At 35.0% G+C, this 21,947-nt stretch overlaps 1 long non-coding RNA gene across 1 annotated transcript; it reads left to right on the top strand.

Moving 5' to 3' along the window:
* The first annotated feature begins 19,797 nt into the window (after nt 1-19,797).
* On the top strand, nt 19,798-21,947 carry LOC128680941 (uncharacterized). The gene is made up of 2 exons (XR_008405913.2): nt 19,798-19,890; nt 21,096-21,947. It is a non-coding gene; the product is annotated as an uncharacterized LOC128680941 (long non-coding RNA).

Genomic DNA, 21,947 nt, shown 5'->3' on the forward strand with positions numbered 1-21,947 from the left:
TTAATTCTTTTTTTTTCATTCTCACCAATCTATTCAGGCGCTAAAGGTTATAAAAATATGATCTTTATCATGAAGTTACATCTATTTTAAAATTTATTGTTTCTTTATTTCCCAATCAGCTGGTTATTAAGGTTATTAAGACCCTCACACTCTTCAACTGATTTACTTTGGGACACTAGAGCCAAGTCATTGACTTAAATGAAACTATCGATATTTTTGGCGATGTGCTGATCATTGGTATAAATAAATAACACGGGACCTAGAACACTGCCTTGTGGTAAGCCATTTCAGTGCAGTCGCCATCTACTTTGGTCAGACTGCAAGTGAACTTTTAACCTTCAGTTATTCAGCAATTCTGTTAGTACTGACATAAATTGGTTATCGCCTGTTGTGGCAACTCGTGAACGGTTGCTGCCGGGGGAACTGGTCAGCTCGATCTTTTATTAAAAGTTTTTTTTTGTTTGGTTAATTATATATATATATGAGTTTCTTTCGGCATTTCTTCTCAGCAGTGGTCGTTCCGAAATGCTAGTAGTTTGTAGCTTTGGTAAACATCATTTAAATTAGAATATGACGTGAAAAAGTGCCTGTGAAGGCCTAATTTCTGAATAAATGATTTGATTTGGCACGATCTTTCTGTTGGAGTTTTTTGATGATTAACTGTGTCACATGCAGCTGACAGATCGATAATTACTACACTAGATATAAGACGTTTCTCGAAACTATCTACAATAAATTGTGGCCGTGGTGTGCCGCAAATAATGAAATTTAATTAACATTATAGACATATTAAAAGAACATTACAGTGGGATATCGCACTAATTAATAACACTGGCCTTTGCAAGCCCATTAATTTGTGACATTTTTAATTAAAGCTTTAAAGTGATATATATCCCAAATAGATATCACGAAATGTGATAATTTAAAAAATATATAGTATCCATTTATTACTATACGAGAATAGTGTTAATATAAAACCAAATATGATAATTAGCTTTTGCCTGCGGATTCGCCCGCGTGAGTTTCTCTACGGAAGCGTAATAGAAATGATTTTCTTGCAAACTATAGCATTTGAATTTTCGCATTTATAATATTTGTACAGAAACACAAAATTACTACATATTTCTGAAGAAATTCCTTACAGTAGAAATAAAAAGAAACACAAATAATATACAAATATACAAATAAATAATATAATAAAAGAATATACAAATTATATAAAAATTACATTTATGCCACAAGCTTTTCAGTCAGAGGGATTTCATTCAACGCGTGTCAAAAAAATGTTTGTGTGGCGTGTGGTTCCGGCCTATAATAAAATCAATTCATATTCTCCCCTGATAGATGTAGTACAAGACTAAGGTGTTTCTTAGACGCCTCATAACTTTGGTAGGTCAGATTTTGATGAAATTTCATCAAAATCGGACCTGCTAATACAATATTTACTTTCGTGGGGCATCAAAATCAGTTCAGTCGTTTTTGAGATATTCACAATTTTGTATAAAAATATAGTGTTCGCGAGGTCGAAGTTCGTGGCGAATGACTAGTATTAAAATTATTTTTTTTTACGCTGAACATTTATAAGGCTAAGCGGCATCACAACTCCTAATGCATCCGAAAAAACGTCAAGATGATAGAGAGATAATCAATAAATGAAAATACAATCTATAATAATTTTGGTCAATCCCGATATCCCGTTTATTGCGAATCTCGTTATTGTCGAATTCTGATGGCATAGTTCCGTATCGTCGGATTGTTTCATAACCCCACATTTTGTCTGCGATGACTCATTATGTAAATGTTACTTTTAATTACTATAGCAATTAAAAATGTATATTTGAAGATAAGCAATATCTGATCAAGAGTGGTTCTGAATGTTGTCCTACACATGTATACAAATAAAGCAGACTTTTTTTCACATTCAATTTCAAAAACTCTTTATTAAATTTAGGATGATATACATCACTTGTGATGTCAAAAAAATTACTAAAACCAAGTCTACTGCCGACTTCCAAAGCGCAGGTGAATAAGAAGCGGCGCAACAAACTTCACCGCGGCCTTTTCTCCAAGGACGTCAATTAACAAATGTAGATCTTATTTATATATTAAAAACTAAGAGGACGAATTTACATCATTATTAAAAATGTAAACAATTAAACAAATACATAAAATATCAATGGATAGACATAAATTAATAGGGACACATCACATTTATTGAGTTAACCCCAAAGTGAGTTTGAAACTTGTGTTAATGGGTAGCATCTAAAGTAAACTACTATGATATTAAACATATATAACATCCAAGACCCAGGTCAATCTGAAAAAGATCACTTACCATTTTGACCTGAACGGGGATCTGAGCATGTAAGTTAGATAATTATATAAACTCAGGAGGCACAAATTGGATTTGAACGTGGGACTTTTCGATCTCAGGCGATCTTAACCACTGTACTATCACCGCTTCATCACTTATTATACGAAAATAGGCTAATATTTAACCGAATAGACCCAAAATTCGTGTAGCCATTATATTGCTTTCTGGGTTATAAGTCTAACTCAGGAAATTACATAAAATTGAGGTTGGAATAACAAAGGAAAGTTGATTATATAATTATCTAATTAAATTTAATCGAACAAATCCATATAAGTTGATATTTTAGGAAATTTCATTAATGAAAATCGCACGGTACCTAATTACTCAGTGCTTGTTGCTGTCTTTGTCTAATTAGACAGAGAAAGTCATATATAGCGAAGTAAGGTGTTTCGATATAATAAAAATCGCAGTATGAAGCTTCGGACCACACATAGGGAATCCTATGAAAATACATTTTAATTAACTCGCATTTCTTTAATAAGTTCTTGAGTCACTACATACTACTTTAAAATAATAATGAGATAAAAAAGAATCGAACTGAAAAAGAAACCTTTGGACACGGAACTCTAAAAAAAAAATCTAAACTCTTACTTAAACAGTTCGCTATGTTAATTGGTAAAACTGTAACCCAGAAACGGAAAACGGAGCGTAGGACAACCAGCAGCTAGATGGGTCGATGATGTAAAGGAAATTTCTGGCAACAACTGGGTAAGCATTGCAAGCCCAGGACAGAGATGGTTGTCGGAGACAGAAGGAGGACTATACCCAGCAGTGGGCCACGGAGGGCTGCAGATAACAATGTTGTCCGACTCGCACTTGGCCGGTTTTATGTTTAAAATACTGAAGCACTCACTGTAAGTAGTTACTATTGAGAATTAGATGTACCAACATTGTTCAAATGAGTTTCTTTCGGCATTTCTTCTCAGCAGTGGTCGTTCCGAAATGCCAGTAGTTTTATAGCTTGTGAGAAATAACTATAAATATAAAAATTGACGAGAAAAAAAGTGCCTGTGAAGGTCTAATTTCTGAATAAATTATTGAATTTGAATTTACCAAAAACCTTATCAAATGGATCATATGTTTTCTTTTTGATAACATAATTTGGAATAACGAGAACATAGCTCATTTCTTTCCTCATACCTAATCAATGTTTCCCTCTCTATCATATTGATTTTGTCAGCGAATGTATGTTATTTATGATAATATTATTTTCCTCATTCGAACCACTGTATTAAAGACAACGTTATGTTTGTATTTCCCTTGGCATTTTCCTCTGAATATTTCTTTATTAATATATTGTGAGAGATTTATTCGTATTTCGATGTTTGGCCACGTTGATCTAGAACCCCACAAGGGGATTTCCACACGTTCTAAACAGCTTCAAGGGAATATGTACGCTGATGCTACGCGATGAGATTTAATTTCGTCTGCTACTGCACTGCGCCGATTGGTACTATCAGCTTTCATATCAATAAGTTTCAATTTTGTGCGACAACTACACTGGTTTTATTCGACGGAGCGGCTCTAATGGAAAAGCGACGCTACTAGCACGCGATAAGGTTAAACTTCGTATGGCGACCAATTCAATTTAAATAAAACTCAATCATGATCCGGGTTTAATGGAATATGAACGCTCGCACCAAGCGATAAGATTCAATTTGAATTATGACTATTTTCCAGAGTCAGTCTTCTGTATACGAGTACTAGTTATACTTTATTAGGATGTAAGATTTATTCATACTAAGAATATTTACGACACCAATCCATTAACGGTAGCTTATTGAGTGGTAGTAAAGTTTATGGCCATATAAATAATAAGGTCCTAAAATACAAAGAACTACTTTAGTAAATAAAGGCCAAAAGCTAGGTAAGTAATATTTATTTTACTCAGTTAAAAAAATCGGGATATGTGGTCCCACATGGTCCCACAATAGGATCACTATAATATATCCATCAGTGGATGTAGTACGATTAAGGAACATATATCTCTTCTTCATTGTAGTATTCCTCATGGCTGAGGGTCTTGGTCATTACGTGGAATGAAGCACACACAACAACTTTCTTGGCATTATTAATGAAGTGGGTTTGCCGTTGCATTCTCCATTTCACACACAAGTTAATAATAATCAACCAGTGTGCAGGTTTCCTCACGATGTTTTCCTTCACCGGAAGCAAGTGGTGGTCGATGAAAACTACTATATATGAGTCAGATTGGTATACAAACTTATGTGGCACGAGTAGGATACGAACCTGGGACCTTTCGATCCACAGGCGGGAGTCTTAACCATTACAGCATCACCGCACACAGGGAACACATAAATAGCCTAAATAGCTGATAGGCAACAATAGAATTCCCAAAGAGAGTTGACGTCCGTTACGCGGCCGGTTCTAAAATCCAAGTCTTCAAAATTTTCAAATACTTAGTCTGCGACGCACCGGCGGCGACCCATATCGGGTTGCTGATGTCATAAAGCTCTGGTGTTTGTCCACTTTTTTTAATCTGTTCTGTCCCACTGCTGGGCAAAGGTCTGTTTGCCCACTATGCCATGAAAAAAAAAGCACATTTCACTAAATCTCTAAATAGGTATATTAAGTATCTATTCTTTTAATCCATGGCAAACAAAAAAAGCAATTAAATCAACATTCAAAAATAAAATGAAACATTTCATTTCGGCAACTTAACAAATAAAAATACTAGTAAGGTATTATCTGTGCCAACGACTTTTTTACCTAGACAATAGATTGTAAGATATAGACAACTAGTTAATGCCCGCGGCTTCGCCCGCGTGAATTTCCCACGGGAACAGTAACGAAAGGTATGACCCTATGACCCTCTCCATACTTCAAACTACATGTATGTAAAATTTCAAGAAGATTGGTTGAGTAGACAGAGCGCGAAGAGGACGAGAAACTTACTTTTGCATTTATAATATAGTTAGAACCAGACTTAGGTAATCTATTTTTAAAATTCGACGACAGAATAAGTTATAAGATTCATGTATTTGTGTCTTTTCGTATCATCATGGCGTCCAAACGGCTGAGCTGATTTTATTCAATTTTTTAAACTATTTTTAACAGCACGCAAGCACGCGGAGCACGAGCGAATTTTGTCTAATGGAAAATTATAATACTATCTAATACGATTATATAAATTTAACTAGTGTAGCATATCCATTTGGAAGCGACTTGCGTGTCTTTTACGACTACTCACCGCCATCTAGCGGCAAGTAGTCGCATACACACTAGTGAACTAAACTGTCCGCCTGTGTGCAGGTTTCCTCACGATGTTTTCCTTCACCGGAATCAAGTGGTGGTCGATGAAAACTACTATATATGAGTCAGATTTGTATACGAACTCATGTGGCACGAGTAGGATTGGCACCTGGGATCTTTCGATCCACAGGCAGGCGTCTTAACCATTACACCACCACCGCTTCAAAAATGTTGCTACAAACATTGTGTCCAGTATTAGAAGTCACGAGTCTTTCCTAACCAAATCCGAGTTCGCAAAGTGCAACAATGTGCACAATATGCAAGACGAGACGAATCATTGTTTTCGGCTCTTCATGACGTTGGTTGCTTGAAGTATCTTCGCTAACTTATGGTGCGTGATATACAGGGTTACTGGTATCAAACGCAAAACCTCCTAAAGACTACTTGGGTACATCAAAATAAGCAACATTTATTTTACGACTTTTCGGGAGTCGTAGTTTTTTTTTCATATAAGAAAATATTCTAATTTGCGATTCTACACATCTTAACTCTACGACATTAAAACTGAAAAAAGGAAAAATTTTGTATTTATTACGTTTAGACAAAAGTCGTTGAACAAAAGATGTCAGTCTCTATGTACCTTATGCACCTTTGGAAGGTTATGCGTTAGATACCAGTAACCCTGTATATAAATGGTTCCACCCTGCAACTAAGGACATATAGTTTTGGCAGCTGATAGATAGATAAATAATAATTGCATTCCCGAGGGGAGTTGACATCAGGTTGTAAAATCACGGCCGAATCTTGTATATTTCAAGGTTAGTTTTCAGTAAATGTGACAGATAGTTTTCGTGTCTATGTTTGTCTCTCTCTTATCTCGCCGCAAAGCCCGAGGTACAGCGTACCTTAAAAATCCGAATACCTATACGACGGTACTTGCTGGAGAAATAATATGGCGATGGAAGAAGATTCTACCGGGCAGTCGTCGTCGCTATACTTTGCTGAGTCAGTCGCCCAGTGACCGCAGACCTTAATAACAAGCTCCGAAACGTCTAGAAATTCGACAAAAAAGGTATACATAAGCGCATTTAATACCTGTTGTTTAGGTGTTGTATATGTAATTATGCAATGCGAAAGTTTAAAAGTTGTTATGACAAAACAAATTGCAAATTAAGTTTAGATTTTTCAAAGTCCATCAAATGGAAAGTCGAATGCGCGCATATGAATTCAGCGTGTGTACTGTTTATGAGAAATGTTTAGTGGGACGGTATTCCGTTGCGGTTTCGAAGGCGGATCTACTGCCAAATCTGAAATGTGAAATTTAGCTCCCGTCAAAATGTGGTGGTGGCCAAAGGGATTTCAATAGGGGATAATTGGCTGACTCTAAGTGAAAGTATTTATTCATAAATTAGACAGGGAGAATTCAAAATTAATCTATACTATTATTATAAAGAGAGAGCGTTTGTGAGTTTGCATGTTTGAGGCGTGTAATCTTCGAAACTACTGAATACCGATTTCAAAAATTCTTTCACCATTGGAAACGTACCTACCTACATTATACAAGATTGCTATAAAAAATAAATTTTAGTATGTTCAGTGAAAATTATGGAAAATTGTCAAAACAAAAAAACACAAGCACTTTTTCACATTTTTTTTTTCAATTACATAGTATTTTCTCAGAAAGATACAAACTACTGGGTTTTTGGAACGTCTATTGCTCTCAGTGATCGTTCCGAAACGCCGAAAGAAACTAATTTAATTGATGTTGGTCTATTTTATTGTTTTTACATTTTTTAACAAAAAGTTTAGCCAAAAAGTATACAAAATACATGTTACGATTGTAATTGAGTGCTATTTACATAACCAAGTAAAAAACATATATACTCTTTTATTCTTCTACTGTAATTAAATTAATTAATAAAACTCACTAAATTATATTATTAAATTATATTTTAAGTTTTTTCTTAAGATTTGACAGTTAGTTTTACGATAATTTCCAGAATTGTAAGAATTAGTCAATCGACTTTCAAGCTAAAATCAGTAACAAGCATGAAGTTTGAATCATAAAAAAAAAAATAAAAAATAACTTTCTATGAATTTACAATCTGTCCCTGACAACCAATTTAAAATGTTATTAACTTAGAACATTGTTCTTGATACAAAGTTTAAATATTTATAGGTACTTTTAATTTTAATAACATCATTGTAAAAATAATAAGTTATTATAATGCTGTCTTGTTCAAAAAGGTTGGTTCTTTAAAACTCATACCACTTGAACTTAATCCGCGCTATGAATTGAAGTCATTCAAATAGTTACAGTTGACGATTTATATGAACACAAAAAATTCTTTAATAACAAAAATATTTTAGTACAAAATACGTGCCTATATAATATACGACAAATAGTTCATAATGATCAACGCATGGACATGTTGGTTATTATATATACAAGTCAAAGCCGAGCGCTATAATAAGGCTGATATCTTTGAGAAATCTAAACTTAATTTGCAATTTGTTTTATCATAACAACTTTTAAACTTTCGCATTGCATAATTATATACAACACTTAATAATGATCAGTTTACGCGCATGTCTTACAAAGTAGATTATTGCTACATATATAAAACGTCGAAAAAAACGCTAGCGCCAGTAATCTTACAAGAAAATGTGTTGCAAAACCATTTACTCCTCAAATAACAACAGCGCAACCAAAATTACAGAACAATTAAACAAAACAATAGCGCAACTTCGAAATTCGAACTCGCAATCTGAATAAAAACTCAAGCGGCATCCATTTTTGTTCTAACGCAAAGAGCGCAATATGGCGTCGAGTGGCGCTCCACAACTAAGGCCTCTCAACGACTTATGGACGTGAATTGTATGACACACTTTTATTGTGAAATGTATTTTTGATCTTTTTTAATAAAGGGGTTTAGTTTATCTATCCCTAAGGAAGGCTAGTGCCCAAGCAGTGGGGACGTTAAATGACTAATGAAAGTCTTTACAGTTTATAGCCTATCGTCAATCTATCTCTCGTTTATCCGGGCTCCGACGAGTTGTTGTAATTACCTTTAGGCTGATATATTTTTAAAATATTATTTACTATGCCTTTGTGTAAAGTTTTGTCAATTTTCAATAATCATACTGATTTTTTTTTAAATTTAAATTTTAACATACGACGTAGACAGAGCCAAGAGCCGCAAACCAGTTAATAGAATTGGCATTAAATAGATTGATAACCGAATAGTTTATTATATGACATCAAAATAAAACTTTTAAACAGAAACATAGGGCTTCAGATTTCAATTTTTTTGTTCTTAGAAAAAGAGCGCAATATGGCGTGGAGTGGCTCTCGACCGCCGCGAGCCGGCTCTGAACAACCAGGGCCTCTCCAGCGACTTATGAACGCGGAACATAATCCACAGTTACCCGGAGTCCTAGCTTAGCTACAAATGCAACAACATGAATAAATAAAAATACATTTATTGCCATCTAAAAATTAGACTGTTGCGTATTGTTCCGATTATAATATGGATGATATAGAATGAATGTTCTTAGAATAGGACCTATATTATCCTATAGATTTCATACTAGGCTACAGAATACACTGACAACAGACAACAATAACAATTCCAGGGAGGGTGGACGTCAGCCAGGCGGCCGGTTGTAAAATCACAGCTGGATCCTCAACATTTTAAGGTTATTTTTACGCTGGTTAAGCGTCATCAGAGCCGCGAATGAAAACGGGAACTTGCGGGAACGTTCCTGACAGTGCGCGCTTGTGAGTGAGAAAAACACTGATGGTTTTCATCATTGGAGCCATTTCGCGTATGGGCAATATATTGATTGGAAATGAGATTGTGGCAGTGTAGTAACGCTCAGTCTCTGTTAATATAGAGACTATATATTAATACAGAGAGATACCTACAGATTTTGACGGGTTTTTATGACCCTTTCGAACACAAGCACACAAGTTTTGTTATCAAGCCCTAGTTTTTATCAAACACAAGCAGTAATAAGCAATTACAGAATTAATGTTTCATGTAAAATTTATACGATCGATTTTAGTTGTAAAGTCCCTAAAAGTTAAAACAAAAAATGAGAAGTTTTTAAAGTTGCGCCATTGTTTTGTATAATTCTTTTAGTGATTTTGGACGTACTACTCTTCAATAGAATAAATCAGAGTTTGTTTGAACGTACCTTTGGATGTCTAGTATACATTATTTTTTGTTTGAGATATTTATTGTTAAACAATCACATTTGGACCATTAAAAAGAAAACAAATATTTACGAGAAATAAATGAATAGGGACCAACACTGTTTGAATGAGTTTCTTTCAGCATTTCTTCTCAGCAGTGGTCGTTCCGAAATGCTAGTAGTTTGTGGCTTTGGTAAACATCATTTAATTTAGATTATGACGTGAAAAAGTGCCTCTGAAGGATTAATTTCTGAATAAATGATTTGATTTTGATTTTGAAAATAAGTAAAAAAAAAAATGATATTTTTGACACTAGTTCTTATTGCAATAAACGCGTGGCAAAAAAATCATGTTCGTACAGTAAACCGTTGAGAAGTTCCCTCGTAGGGAGCCTGGGTGCGCTATCAGTATCACAATAATGCATTGTAAACAAACTAAACGTTTTTGTAAAATTTCAGCTCGATCGGTTGAAGATATCTGCTTCAAATTTGAGTTACAAGATTCCACCAGCTCAACCATACTTACATACATTGCAAATTGAATAAAAGCTTATAATACGAGGGCTGCTATTTATGTATCCGGAATAACAAAATTAAACAAACATATATTATTACATATGGTTTTATTGTTTCTCGAAGTATTCTCCGCGATGATCTATGCACTTCTGCATACGATGAAACCAATTTTCAAAGCACTTTTTCCATTCTGATTGAGGTATGTCCAAAACGTGTGTTTTGAACGCATCAACGGCCTCTTCGCGGCTCGAAAAACGTTGACCACGTAATTTATTTTTAATGTTTGGAAATAAATAAAAATCATTGGGTGCCAGGTCGGGGCTGTACGGCGGATGACCCGTCAATTCAATCTTTTGACCCTCCAAAAAATTATTTGTTTCAGCCGACTTGTGGCAGCTAGCATTGTCGTGATGAAGTATGATTCGGCGTTGTGGGTTGTTCTTTCGTATTTTTTCAAAGACTTCTGGCAAACAAATGGTGGTGTACCATTCAGAATTAACGTCCTACTATTCTCTAGTGGCACTGTAGCTACATGTCCGTTGATACCAAAAAAACAAGCGACCATTTGCTTTAAAGTGCTTCTCGCACGAACAACTTTTGTTGGATTCGGTTCATCTTGAAAGACCCACACCGTTGACTGCTGTTTAGTTTCAGGGTCATAAGCATAGATCCAGGTTTCGTCACCTGTGTAGATATTATAAACAGCTTTTGACGTGCCACGGTTGTATTTTTTTATCATTTTCTTACACCAGTCGACACGAGCCTGTTTTTGATCTACGCTCAAGTTGTGCGGAATCCAACGCGAACAAATTTTTTTAACAATTAAATGTTCGTGTAATATCGCGTGTTTACTCGTCATACTAATGCCCAGAGACGCCTCTATCTCGCGGTATGTAACATGACGATCTTGCATTACTAATTGTCGCACAGCATCAATATTTTGTTGTACCACTACCGATTTAGGACGACCCTCCTTAATTTCATCCGTGAGCATAGACCGTCCACGTTGAAATTCCTTAAACCAATAATACACAGTGGTTTTCGATTGTGCTTCATCTCCAAAAGTTAAAATCAGTTGTTCGATGCACTGTTTTTGAGTTAATCCACGCCGAAAATCATAATAAATCATCGCGCGAAAATGTTCACGAGTTAAATCCATGGCAATGAAGACAAGCTATTTTCAAAATTGGCGCCAATTGAAAAAAACAAATGACAGGGACATGAAAAATATTTATTCTCTAGCCGAAGAGTTCTATTTTCAAATGTTGTAATTACTTTTTAAATATTCTAGAATTATTGGCCAGTTCCGGATACATAAATAGCAGCCCTCGTATTATAGCTATTATATCGCTAGCTATGGACAGTTACCACAATCCGGTCTCACAGTTGATAAATTACGGTGACAATGCGTCCGAATGCTTCGAGACAAAAGACTGTAGCCCCGAATGAAGAGAACGGTGTATCTTCGACATTTTGCCTTCAATACGTGTTAAATCTTTCTATCTTTTCAGTCGTTAATTTTCGCTTTTACGCTTCATTAATTTCGGAGTTGTGGACTGTTTGAGCTTTGTTAATACTATAAGTAAATGGTTATTTAATAAAATATTTGGAATTGCCTATAGCAAGACCTCTTTTTAATTGTATAGTTAACTAGCTTTTGTCCACGGCTTCGCCCGCGTGAATTTCCCAAGGAAACAGGTATATCCCTATGTTCTCCATACTTCAATTTACATGTATGCAAAAATACAAGAAGATTGGTTGAGTAGATAAAGCGTGAAGAGGTAACAAACAAACAATTTTACTTTCACATTTAAAATATTAGTAAGGATTACGATGCTATACAAGGTTCTGAAGCGGTGGTGACCAGCCTATGAACCGAAAGGTCCCAGATTCCAATTTACTGCAAACTGTTTATTTTTGGTTGATATTTTGTCATTATTAGATCTACATTTGTTACGTCTTTGGAGAAAAGGTTGCGGTGAAGTTTCTTGCGGCGCTTCTTCACCTGCGCTTTGGATATCGGCAGTACAGACTTAGTTTAAAGTAATTTTACGAAGTTAATAAGTGATGTACGTATATTAAGTTATATTTGTGGAATTACAAGTTTATTTTTATATCTTGAAGCAACTTTTGTTTCAATCCGTGAAAAAAAACGTATGATTTAACTGTTGTTTTTTGATAATCCTATATAATGTGTGTTAATCCAGCAATGAGGGTCGAGAATTACCTCGGCGGACCATTCCACCCTCGAAAATGAGCCGTAACAGCTCATATTTGTGTTTAATATCTATAAAGGAGGTTCCCTCTATTATGGTTGAGCTACGCGATGGCTGACCCATGCGTCAACTCGTGAACGGGTGCTGCCAGAGGGAACTGGTCATCTCGTTTCTTATATATTTTCATGTAAGTTAATTGTGTTTCACATCGATATATATATCGATGTGAAACTCAATATATATATATATTATAATCAGCACTCGGATCACAATCATAACCTGTTTTGATATACCTTTTGATTATGTACATTATGTACTTTTATATATTATTAGAAAAAAATATTGTACGATACAACAATGGTAAGCCGATCTGGCATGATAGGGACCAACACTGTTCAAATGAGTTTCTTTCGGCATTTCTTCTCAGCAGTGGTCGTTCCGAAATGCCAGTAGTTTGTAGCTTGTGAGAAATAACTATAAATATAAAAATTGAAGAGAAAAAGTGCATGTGAAGGTCTAATTTCTGAATAAATGATTTGAATTTGAATTTAACCATAACGACGATGTCGTTTAGACGCAGTGGCGTACTATACGTTATAATTAACGTTGAAGTTGACTGATGCAATCCACATATATTGTACAAATAGTCGAACCGTTACAAAGTTTAAATCATCTGCCATAAAAAAATGTGGCTGTTGGCGAAAATACCGCAACTTTTACGGTTCAAACTTCAACTAAACTATTTTAATAGGGAATGCTCGTGTTGTACTTACCTATCTGTAGAGCTATCTGTCTCTTTCCGTCTCAATGCATTAGAGTAGGATGGGAAAATGAACGGAAATTGAGAAGACCCTTTTCAAGTTAACGCGCTTTTATCAATCTAGATAAGGTTTCAATAGTATAAAATGTTTGGGGTTTTCCCTATATTTATTTTTTAATTCGTTCGTTCTGCACATTTTAGGGTTCCGTAGTATCGAAACTCGAAAAAAAGGAAACCTTACAAAATAATGTGCGTTTGTTTTCCGTCCGACAGATGGTATGGCTGTTTATTGCACGATATATTTTGTGGAATTTATTATTTATTTATTTATTTACTTTTCTAAATAATCCTCATATATAAAAAACAATTTATTTTGGTTTCTTTTCAATCTTTATATCATAAATTTTGTTGGCGTATATTTTACAAGATTTCAGCTCAATTGGTTTAGTAAATTCGAAACTAGTTGTTGGTTGAACAGACAGACAGATGCACCATCAAGAAAAAAAATATATAATGTGGCATATATAATGAAGGTATTGACCCCTCTCTGCGCGATTTGAACTCACACTTGACCGATTTATCTACTTTTTAATTTCCGCTTGGAGAAAATACATCGATTTTGTGAAAAGTACTATTATCATAATGTCTGAAGACCTGGGTCCACCTAAATACATTCGTCTTTAAATTTTCCAGATTCGACTACGATTTTACGACTGGCCGTCTGATATCAACTCTCTGTGGGAATGCTGTGCCTATTAGCTGTCAAGGCATTCTATTCCTTTCCCTTAGTGACTGTGTACGACACCATGTGGTGAGGAGGAGGATGTGGAGTGGTTCTATTTTACGGCGGGAACCACACCGATCTTCTAACGTAACGAGACTAGTGGTGTAGAAATCGATTATACCTAATTCTTCCCCAGACATCACGCAATTGATTGGTGAAAACCGCATGAAAATCCGTGCAAATGTAGTTTTTGGTTTGTCGCGAACAGAACAGACATACAGATAATGCAGGGGATTTTGTTTTATCATAAGTTGTTTGCCACCTTGCGGCATTGTTTCGATTCCATCAATAGCATACACAACGACCTAATCGAAATCAATCAGAGGCCGAATTGCGGCATCTCACTTCGACAGTGAGAAGTGAGAAGAATTGATTCGCAGTGAGACGCAGCGGACCAATCATATTGCGGTGTGGTTGTCGTCGCGTCACAATGGCGCACTGTGATTGGTTATCTGCGTCTCACTGCGAGTCGACTAGATGGTGGTAGTAAATAGCACAGTCTCACTACGCAAACATAATTGTCCACTTAATTATTAACAAATTATCATTCAAAGACTTTATATATGGTTTAAGAGATTTATTTCACATAAAAATAATACAACTCACATTCATATGAGATATATATATTATATTAGGACAAATCGCACAGATTGAGCTAACCCCAAAGGAAGTACGAGACATGTTTTGTGGGATACTAACTCAACGATACTATATTTTATAACAAATACATATATAGATAAACATCTAAGACCCGGGCCAATCAGAAATCATTTTCTGGAAAATGATCATTCATTTTCCATCATGACCTGACCGGGGATCGAAACCGGGACCTCTCGGTTCAGAGGCAAGCACTTTACCACTGCGCCACCGTGGTCGCCAAAGTACAAAGTTCAAATTATGTGTTTATACAAAATATAAAATTTCTTATTCTTACGAGTGAGTTTCGGACATAGGTACATTAAGTTTTCATAGGTAATGGAACAGTTTGACGAGACGGGACAAAATACGTACACCTACTTAACCCTTAAGTGGTGGAATTTAACCCTTAAGTGGTGGAATTAGAAGCGAAATTGCTTTAAAAGTATATGTGTTGACGGTAACTCTTGTGGGTAAGTCTTGTCGGACCCTTTTCGTCTTAAACAATTGTATATCTGCTCCTCTTGTGTCAACATAATAAACCCTAGTTTCAGTTATCCCATGGGGAACGTTTGTTTCCAGTTTATCTAGGGTATTATAAGATTTTGGAATGTAACTTGTCAAGAGTGCTATGTAAATAAAAAACTATAGACGACAATATTGTGGGTTTAGATCCCTTTGCGTTCCCACATCGATAAACTAAACCTAAAAAAAATAAATTCTATGACGGACACACACCTATAACAACACGCTTACCCTTAAACCAACGGGCATTAAAAAACTGCTGACCATGGCATTTCAAAAAAAATATTTTTGACACAAGTGTCATTTAACATTCAACCTACTGTCCAACGCGATACTGTGGTTTTCTCTGAGACTACAATATTAAGATCTTCGAAAAGGACGCGATAATATTAATTCAGGGCCGACAACGCGCTTTCACACCCCGGCCATAATTACTTGCTCAGTAATATAAAAAAAACCCTTATAACTTGTTGTTTGCTACTATGTAATACAACTATGTTATAAAAGGTAAGTATCGTTGAGTTAGATGACCTTCCTCAGGAATCAGTCTATCTATTAGTGAAAACCGCATGAAAATCCGTACAGTAGTTTTTGAGTTTATCGCGAACAGACAGATAGACAGACGCGGTAAAGGACTTTTTTTATAATAATGTAATTGAATTGAATTTTGGGTTAACTCAATCTGTGTAATTTGTCCATATAACTAGCGGCCCGTCACGGCTTAGCTCGGGTAAAATCATAATTTAAAAAGTACTTAGTTATTTCAGAAGGTTTCTCCTATCCCTGTGCCAAATTTCATGAAAATCGGCTTAGTAGTATTTGAGTTTATTCATTACAAACAAAAATACAAATTTTATCTCTTTATAATATTAATAGTTTTATATTGGTATCTATACTATCATTATAGAGAGGTAACGTATAACGTACGTTTGAGTTTGTATATTTGACGCGAGTAATCTCCGAAACTACCGAACCGATATCAAAAATTCTTTCACCATCAGAAAGGTACATTATCCAAGATTGTTATAGGCTATATTTTATCTCAAAATTCCCACGGGAGCGAAGCCCCGGGCAACATCTAGTGGATAATATAGATTTAAAAAAATCTAACATACAATATATTAAAAGGACTTGTTTATTGCCAAATTCTAACCAAAATGGCGAACGAGGCAATGTAGTAAATTGATCGACGAAGGAAAGGGCGATCTCATTGCTCATGCAAATTTGATGAGAGCCTATTTCGAAAACGATTAGTTGCACCTTTTTGACCCTACCATGCAATTGATGGCCGTAGTTAAACAATAAAAGGTGAAAGATTTGTGTGATACATTTTTATGATAGATAGATTTGGGGTGAGCCGTTTTAGGCTGAGTTTAGCTTGTGTTTTACTACCTAGAATCCTGTTCTCCAGCCTCGTGTCCTCCCTTTGATATCATACAAGGCAGCTAAGATATACAAAGTCATAATAGCCGATAGGAAACAACCGCATTTCCGTCTCTGAAGGATTTAATATCACTTAGTTACCTAGTGCTATATCCATGGTAAGATGGAGTTTCTCAATTCTCTTGTAGGGCCTACAAAGAAATCCACAAAGTTTCGCTGTTAACAAAAGCTTTGAATGGTACAGAAATTGTTTTAATGTTTTCCCGTAAGCAAGGCTTTATCCTGGACAAAAGACTCAGCCTCAAATTACCAGACAAAACCGAGACATTCTGGCTGAAACTGGAACGAACCGGTGACATCTGAAATAAACCAGCGGCCGCGTTCGCGCTCGCGTTACGGATCACAAATTGTTTTTGTGCTCTCCTAATTATTTACACTTGATGACGTTTACTGAGATGATATGTTACTGGAAAGGACTGACTTAATTGGCTACTCTCCAACTAGTCAAATCAGATGCCTTTTTCTAATGTCAAAAATAAAGTTTTATATGGAGCTTATATGATATTCATGTATTGTGTTGTGACGTCACGGAATATTGATTTTATCCACAGTTCACAGAATCATTTTCATCGAAAGTACGTTTCGTCGAAAAATTTGTTTCGTTTCTCAAAATCTAGATAATCATGATTTTATATGATATTATATGTTCGGTGAAACGTATATATATATGCTTTCGTGCTTTCGATGAAGAGTGTGTTTCGATGAACTGGGGACACCACCGGATTTTCGGATATATATATATTATATACATCGGCCTCAGTAGATTAGAAATGTTTCTCGACTCTAAAATAGAGATGAGTGGAAAAATTAGAGGGAGGCCTTTGCCCAGCAGTGGGATACAACGCCTACCATGCTAGAGAAAAAAAAATACATGTGACGTCACAATACATCACTGTTATACAAAATTTTTTTTAGAGATTAGAAAAAATATCTAATTTAACTAGTTGGAAAGTAGCCTGTTCAACTATAGGATCCATGTAAATCGATCGTTTGTAGTAGTAGCAGCTAGCTGTATAGTACTAAGTAGTACTAGAAGTACTACTAGTAGTACTAGAAGTACTACTAGCAGTACTTAGTTACTAGATAGATATAAAGAATATGGAACTTGCCAAGAATATGTACTACTACTAAGTGCTACTAGTAGGACTTTTGAGTGCTACTTAGTACTACTAGTATACTAGTAATAGTAATAGTAGTACTAGTAGTACTACTAGTAGTACTACTAGTATATTAGTAATAGTAATGGTAGTACTAGTATACTAGTAGTACTAAGTAGCACTCAAAAGTCCTACTAGTAGCACTTGGCAAGTTCCATATTCTTTATATCCGTGTCGCGCTCTTGCATAGCGTCGACCACATCCGCAACGGGCAATAAAAATGCAAACTCAACATGTATTGTATCATTTTATTTTTTATACATCCCTAATTTATTCCCACGCGTTGTGATTTATTTTAAAATACAGTTTTATTTAAAGTTATTATCATTTAAAATTTATTTATTTATTCATTCGTTCTTCGTTCGTTCGTTCATTTATTCATTTAATTATTTATGTATGACTACCACGGTGGCGCAGTGGTAAAGTGCTTGCGACCGACCGACCGACCGACCGACTGATAGACAACGTACAGCCGAAACTGCTGGGCGGAGGAAGCTGAAATTTGGAATGTGTTATCCCTGGGGAGTGTAGGTGAGCACTAAGAAAGGATTTCCTGAAATTCCCACGGGAAACGGATTTTTACTCACATACGAAGTTGTGGGCAAAAGTTAAGGCACGCTTCAAGTTTATATATAAAATTGTATATTAGATACGTTAAGGTGCAACTCACACCGTTAAATTCGACGTTGATTTTAACCGGCGCGCCGCTGCCTCTGTTGCACTAATTAACACGTTGTTTACAGCAATTCATAAACACCGAAAGGCACTTGTTTTCATAGAAATTAATTATCACCACCAAAAACAATGTTACAGATTAGAATTCATTAATAATATCTGACAAGAGGAGGGAAGGTCATAATGAACAAATATTTAGATTTTTCATTTTAGCTACGATTTAATTTGTTTTGTTGCACAGATATAAGAACTTTATGTAATGTTCTTAATATTATGTATTTGTGTTATCCTTAAATCCTTACATATTAAAACAAACGCGTCTGTCTGTCTGTTTGCGATAAACTCAAAAACTACTGCACGGATTATCATGCGTTTTTCACCTATAAATAGGGTGATTCCAGAGGAAGGTTTTAGGGATGTACTTTATTATGTTTTAAGTCGAGCGAAGCCGGGACGGGCGGCTGGTATCTTATAAATTTGTTTTGTTATTACATGTCGCCTGAACAGGATAGTGCCCGCACGTTGAAGTTCTGTCTATAGGTTTTGACAATGACGTGCGTTGACGTACATATGTCAAAACTTCAAACAATTTCGACATTATTATGATTCGATCGGTTCGATTGTTAAAGTGACGGAGCGCAAAAATGAGTCATGTTTTCTAAATGTCACTGTAATTTTCTGAAGCACCATGTTGACCTTAATAGAAATTAAGCCGGAATTCAACATTTAGACCCGGTCCCGGGTTCGATTCCCGGTCAGATCAGGACGCAAATTATAATACGTGAACATGTTATCCTAACTAATATTATATATGCGAAAGTAAGTTTGTTTGTTACCTCTTTACGCTCTATCTACTCAACCAATCTTCTTGAAATTGAAATTGCATACATGTAGTTTGAAGTATGGAGAAGTACAAAGAGTACCTATCATCCTGAAAAATTAACGTGGGCGAAGCCGCGGGCGTCAGCTAATAACATAATATCGTTGACTTAAGATGACGTGAGTTTTGAAATTTCTTTGGGGTTCTAACTCAACTCTGTATTTTATTTTGTTTGTAATGAAATAAACTTAAAAACTACAGGGCCGATTTTGATGAAATTTTGATGAAAAGGCGAAACCTTCAGAAGTGACATAGGCTAATTTTTATTATAGTTCTAATCCAGCGAAGTCGGGCGAGCGGCTAAATATTTTTATACATTTTTAGAAACTAATATATGTTTTGATAGTGAGCACCTTATCACCGGGTTATCGTTATTAATTAAAATGGTATGAAATTTAATTTATTAGCGGTATTTTTATATGAAATAATTGCATAAATCAGTAGAATTCTTGCATCTAATAATGTTTGACCACTATGTTATAATAACACTGCTAAAAACAAAAATATTTATTAGGTAAGGTAGTTTAAAATCTATTCTTTAATCTAAAGTATTTATATTTGAAACATAACACACTACTAGTTATGTAAATCTTCTTTTCCGGCATAAAAATTTTCGCGCCTCCTTTATATCCCCCTTTTCCGGACCTGTTCCATGGCCAATTCCTTCGCCCTCCAATCTTCACGACTCTGGAATGCTTTGCCCGCTGACATTACCATCTTAATCAGCAGATTTTCTTTCAAGAAAAGAGTTCGTGCTCATCTTTTGGACTCCTTTTCCTCCTGATTTTCTCTTTTCTGTTTAACTCTTATCTGTATTTCTTGGACGTAATTTTTATTATTTTGGTTTGTATGTAATTATATATTTATATATATGTAGTCTTATGTATATATGCTTTGCTAATTATATTTTTATTTTATATATGTAGTTATTATTGTATTTTAGTATGTATATTTGTGTTTAAGATATTTTTTGCGCCGCACAACTTTTCTCTGTTTCTCCTAATGGTTAGCCGGGAGAGAATGCTTATAGCATTAAGTTCGCCATTTGTTTATAAGTATGTTTTTACTTGGAACAATAAAGTTTTATAAATAAATAAATAAATAAAAGTTACTCTATCGTCCTAATTCATACTTCGAATTATATATGCAAAATTTTAAGAAGATTGGTTGATTATACAGGGTTACTGGTATCTAACGCATAACCTTCCAAAGGCGCATTGAAAATAAAGACTAATATATTTTGTTCTTTCGACTTTTGTCTACACGTAATAAATACAAACATTTTTCCTTTTTTAAGTTTTAATGTCGTTTCTATAAAACGTTAACTCTATGTTCGATTCCGCTACATAACGCTACTGTACTGTCTCGTGTTGCTTGGCTATTACATAGAGTTAAGATTTGTTGAATCGCAAAGTATGTTGTATTATTTTATATGAAAAAAAAAATACTACGAATCACGAAGAGTTGTAGAATAAAAGTTGCTTGTTTTAATGTACCCAAGTAGTCTTTGGGAGGATTTGCGTTTGATACCAGTAACCCTTAATAGAACGTGAAGAATAAACAAACTTACTTTCACATTTATAATAATTGTAGGATGTTTGTCTGTGTTTAATAATCTAATTTCCTTTTATTTAACCAATATATTAACTTCAAAATTTTAAATAACTTTAACTTTTCCATTCTCCCACGTTTTTCTAAATAGGAATTTTGTTTTTTCAGCCCGAATCATGTCCTTCCAACGCTTAGCTATCGAAGAAAAAATTCACTTCGTATTCATGCTGGTTCAGTGCCTAGGTTTTATAGTTTTGTTGATGATCTGGTACCTGATTCCAAGATGGCGGACTCTGCAGCACTATATTGCACTATGTCAAATATTTCTTGGAACCGTGCACTCAGCACTAGGCTTTGCTGATTTTTTTGTCGATGTTAAACTTCCTACATATTTTATTGATTACATAATCTTACACGTGTGTTGCTCATTATCATCAGTGGTCATAGCTCATTTGAAACTCGTTTTTGTCAATTTAGGAAGGATTTACTGGGAAAAACTTAAATCGACAGTATTTATAATTGGATTTTATACGTTAATTAAGATCGTACATAACATTTCATTTACGTTCATTAGAAATTATCATGTGTTTCGGTTCACAAAAGAAATTATAAGTGGATTTAACATTGGTATAATGATAGTCCTTAATTTAGTTATGTATGTGAATATATCTATCTCTGTCATGTCGAGTACTATGTCTAAGGTTAGTGCGAGACAGGTAGTATCTTTGATAGGTGTGGCAATCATGTGTGATTTTACCTTAATAATAAATTGGGCTGTGTTCATGTATCAACATTTTTTGTGTTATACCAATGCGTATATGGTAAATGTATCTAAGGCAGACGACGAATGCAACAAAATGTACTCTATTATAGTATACACAAGGTTGAGAATGCTACCGCTGGTCATATTTGTCTTGTTTAAAAAATCAACTAGGGTTGTTGTGAAGGATTATTATAAGAAGAAAATGAATGTTTGGCGAGCGAGACATTCTGATTTAAATTAATTTATATTTATTGTTT

This window comes from Plodia interpunctella, chromosome 25 (genome assembly GCF_027563975.2).
Source record: "Plodia interpunctella isolate USDA-ARS_2022_Savannah chromosome 25, ilPloInte3.2, whole genome shotgun sequence".
Taxonomy (NCBI): domain Eukaryota; kingdom Metazoa; phylum Arthropoda; class Insecta; order Lepidoptera; family Pyralidae; genus Plodia; species Plodia interpunctella.